Below are 5,188 nucleotides of genomic sequence, written 5' to 3' on the forward strand. Positions count from 1 at the left end.
TTACTACAGCAACAAAACAGTCTCCTGGATACAGCATGCCATTGCAATCATACACAGACTTGCACATGCACAAAGATGTGTTGAGAAGAAGGAGGTCAGAAGAAGTGGGGGGAGAAATAAAGGGAATTGGGGGTGATCACAATATGTGCATACATGGGAGAAACTGACAAAGGTAATAGAGGATGCCAATAAAAAAATTCTAAAAACAAAACCCAAAGCATCTTGAACCCTCTTAGGAAGAAACAGCGAGTGTTCCTTTCTTTTCTCTTATTGTTTCATTCTGTTCTGAGCTTGTTTTATTGTTTTTCCTCAGTTATTCTCTATATCCTCATCTAACATACATTTCTTCTCTTTTCCCCATTCCCATACCTTTCTTTTATTACCTAATTAATAAGACCTTTACATTTAATAATTTATTTTAAAATTCACAATGCATCCCAGAGTCATCCTACTTTGTTTTTGTTTCTCTCTACATTGGGGATGTTTCTTTTTTAGAAAAAATTTTATTAGTTCTTGAAGAATTTTGTACGATGTGTTTTTTTTTTATTATGCTTGCTTCCTCCTCCTCCCACTTCCCCCAGATCCACACACCCTCAGATTCACACAATTTTATGTCAATTTTCTTTTAAATAATTATCAAGTCCAATTTGTGTTGTCCTTGCATTCAAATCCCCTAAGATGAGAAAGAAAACAGAACAGCACTCAAGTCAACCAGGGATAGCCCGTTACAGGGACTCAAATAACCAGGGATAGCCCGTTACAGGGACTCAAGTCAACCAGGGATAGCCCGTTACAGGGACTCAAGTCAACCAGGGATAGCCCGTTACAGGGACTCAAGTCAACCAGGGATAGCCCGTTACAGGGACTCAAGTCAACCAGGGATAGCCCGTTACAGGGACTCAAATAACCAGGGATAGCCCGTTACAGGGACTCAAATAACCAGGGATAGCCCGTTACAGGGACTCAAATAACCAGGGATAGCCCGTTACAGGGACTCAAGTCAACCAGGGATAGCCCGTTACAGGGACTCAAGTCAACCAGGGATAGCCCGTTACAGGGACTCAAATAACCAGGGATAGCCCGTTACAGGGACTCAAGTCAACCAGGGATAGCCCGTTACAGGGACTCAAGTCAACCAGGGATAGCCCGTTACAGGGACTCAAATCAACCAGGGATAGCCCGTTACAGGGACTCAAATCAACCAGGGATAGCCCGTTACAGGGACTCAAATCAACCAGGGATAGCCCGTTACAGGGACTCAAATCAACCAGGGATAGCCCGTTACAGGGACTCAAATCAACCAGGGATAGCCCGTTACAGGGACTCAAATCAACCAGGGATAGCCCGTTACAGGGACTCAAATCAACCAGGGATAGCCCGTTACAGGGACTCAAATCAACCAGGGATAGCCCGTTACAGGGACTCAAATCAACCAGGGATAGCCCGTTACAGGGACAGTTAAATACCTATCCCTGATAACCCTAAATATAAATGACATTAATGGTCTCATCTGAAGTGGAAGTGTGATCAGATCAAAGAAACTACCTAGCTGTTTGTTGTCTTTAGGAAACACATCTTCCTGGCAAAGACATACACATACTGAAAGTGAAAGGATAGAAAATGTACTGATGGAATCTAAGGCAGGGTGGAGCAGTTGTACTCGGAGATGACCAATAGGGGTCAAGCCAAAGTTATCAAGAGAGATGATAAAGAAGACAAGAAGGCCTGTGGACCCGGCCCGCAGCAGCTCTCTGCTCCCAAACCCTGTGGGAGAGAGACCTCACCGCCTGGTCAGGTGGACACTCCTGAGGCTGCACAGCGGAAGAGACCACCAACACTGCCCACCCCTGCCCACATCCCTGGCCCAAGAGGAAACTGTATATGGCCTCTGGGTTCCCGTAGAGGAGGGCCAAGGAGCAGCAGGACCGCTGCGCTTGAGACACTTCCATAATCTGAAGGGACCTACTGGATAAACAGTTCTCTGCACCCAAATCCCATGGGAGGGAGAGCTAAACCTTCAGAGAGGCAGACATGCCTGGGAAACCAGAAGAGACTGCACTCTTCACACATCTCGGACGACATAGGAAAACACCCCACGAGGAAACTTGAGCCTCGGGACCACAGGTAAGACCAACTTTTCTGCTGCAAGTGACCTGCATGGTGAACTCCAGACACAGGCCCACAGGAACAGCTGAAGACCTGTAGATAGGAAAAACTTCACGCCCGAAAGCAGAACACTCTGTCCCCATGACTAGCTGAAAGAAAACAGGAAAACAGGTCTACAGCACTCCTGACACACAGGCTTATAGGACAGTCTAGCCACTGTCAGAAATAGCAGAACAAAGTAACACTAGTGATAATCTGATGGCGAGAGGCAAGCGCAGGAACCCAAGCAACAGAAACCAAGACTACATGCCATCATCAGAGCCCAATTCTCCCACCAAAACAAACATGGAATATCCAAACACACCAGAAAAGCAAGATCTAGTTTCAAAATCATATTTGATCATGATGCTGGAGGACTTCAAGAAAGACATGAACACACTTAGGGAAACACAGGAAAACATTAATAAACAAGTAGAAGCCTACAGAGAGGAATCGCAAAAATCCCTGAAAGAATTCCAGGAAAACACAATCAAACAGTTGAAGGAATTAAAAATGGAAATAGAAGCAATCAAGAAAGAACACATGGAAACAACCCTGGATATAGAAAACCAAAAGAAGAGACAAGGAGCTGTAGATACGAGCTTCACCAACAGAATACAAGAGATGGAAGAGAGAATCTCAGGAGCAGAAGATTCCATAGAAATCATTGACTCAACTGTCAAGGATAATGTAAAGCGGAAAAAGCTACTGGTCCAAAACATACAGGAAATCCAGGACTCAATGAGAAGATCAAACCTAAGGATAATAGGTATAGAAGAGAGTGAAGACTCCCAGCTCAAAGGACCAGTAAATATCTTCAACAAAATCATAGAAGAAAACTTCCCTAACCTAAAAAAAGAGATACCCAAAGGCACACAAGAAGCCTACAGAACTCCAAATAGATTGGACCAGAAAAGAAATACCTCCTGTCACATAATAGTCAAAACACCAAATGCACAAAATAAAGAAAGAATATTAAAAGCAGTAAGGGAAAAAGGTCAAGTAACATATAAAGGCAGACCTATCCGAATCACACCAGACTTTTGGCCAGAAACTATGAAAGCCAGAAGATCCTGGACAGATGTCATACAGACCCTAAGAGAACACAAATGCCAGCCCAGGTTACTGTATCCTGCAAAACTCTCAATTAACATAGCTGGAGAAACCAAGATATTCCATGATAAAACCAAATTTACACAATATCTTTCTACAAATCCAGCACTACAAAGGATAATAAATGGTAAAGCCCAACATAAGGAGGCAAGCTATACCCTAGAAGAAGCAAGAAACTAATCGTCTTGGCAACAAAACAAAGAGAAGAAAAGCACACAAACATGACCTCATATCCAAATATGAATATAACAGGAAGCAATAATCTCTATTCCTTAATATCTCTCAACATCAATGGCCTCAACTCCCCAATAAAAAGACATAGATTAACAAACTGGATATGCAACGAGGACCCTGCATTCTGCTGCCTACAGGAAACACACCTCAGAGACAAAGACAGACACTACCTCAGAGTGAAAGGCTGGAAAACAACTTTCCAAGCAAATGGTCGGAAGAAGCAAGCTGGAGTAGCCATTCTAATATCAAATAAAATCAATTTTCAACTAAAATTCATCAAAAAAGATAAGGAAGGACACTTCATATTCATCAACGGAAAAATCCACCAAGATGAACTCTCAATCCTAAATATCTATGCCCCAAATACAAGGGCACCTACATACGTAAAAGAAACCTTACTAAAGCTCAAAACACACATTGCACCTCACACAATAATAGTAGATTTCAACACCCCACTCTCATCAATGGACAGATCATGGAAACAGAAATTAAACAGAGACGTAGACAGACTAAGAGAAGTCATGAGCCAAATGGACTTAACAGATATTTATAGAAGATTCTATCCTAAAGCAAAAGGATATACCTTCTTCTCAGCTCCTCATGGTACTTTCTCCAAAATTGACCATATAATTGGTCAAAAAACGGGCCTCAACAGGTACAGAAAGATAGAAATAATCCCATGCGTGCTATCGGACCACCACAGCCTAAAACTGGTCTTCAATAACAATAAGGGAAGAATGCCCAAATATACGTGGAAATTGAACAATGCTCTACTCAATGATAACCTGGTCAAGGAAGAAATGAAGAAAGAAATTAAAGACTTTTTAGAATTTAATGAAAATGAAGGTACAACATACCCAAACTTATGGGACACAACGAAAGCTGTGCTAAGAGGAAAACTCATAGCGCTGAGTGCCTGCAGAAAGAAACAGGAAAGAGCATATGTCAGCAGCTTGACAGCACACCTAAAAGCTCTAGAACAAAAAGAAGCAAATACACCCAGGAGGAGTAGAAGGCAGGAAATAATCAAACTCAGAGCTGAAATCAACCAAGTAGAAACAAAAAGGACCATAGAAAGAATCAACAGAACCAAAAGTTGGTTCTTTGAGAAAATCAACAAGATAGATAAACCCTTAGCCAGACTAACGAGAGGACACAGAGAGTGTGTCCAAATTAACAAAATCAGAAATAAAAAGGGAGACATAACAACAGATTCAGAGAAAATTCAAAAAAATCATCAGATCTTACTATAAAACCCTATATTCAAGAAAACTTGAAAATCTGCAGGAAATGGACAATTTCCTAGACAGATACCAGGTACCGAAGTTAAATCAGGAACAGATAAACCAGTTAAACAACCCCATAACTCCTAAGGAAATAGAAGCAGTCATTAAAGATCTTCCAACCAAAAAGAGCCCAGGTCCAGACGGGTTTAGTGCAGAATTCTATCAGACCTTCATAGAAGACCTCATACCAATATTATCCAAACTATTCCACAAAATTGAAACAGATGGAGCACTACCGAATTCCTTCTATGAAGCCACAATTACTCTTATACCTAAACCACACAAAGACCCAACAAAGAAAGAGAACTTCAGACCAATTTCCCTTATGAATATCAACGCAAAAATACTCAATAAAATTCTGGCAAACCGAATCCAAGAGCACATCAAAACAATCATCCACCATGATCAAG

This window comes from Rattus norvegicus, chromosome 3 (assembly GCF_036323735.1).
Source record: "Rattus norvegicus strain BN/NHsdMcwi chromosome 3, GRCr8, whole genome shotgun sequence".
NCBI classification, from domain to species: Eukaryota; Metazoa; Chordata; class Mammalia; order Rodentia; family Muridae; genus Rattus; species Rattus norvegicus.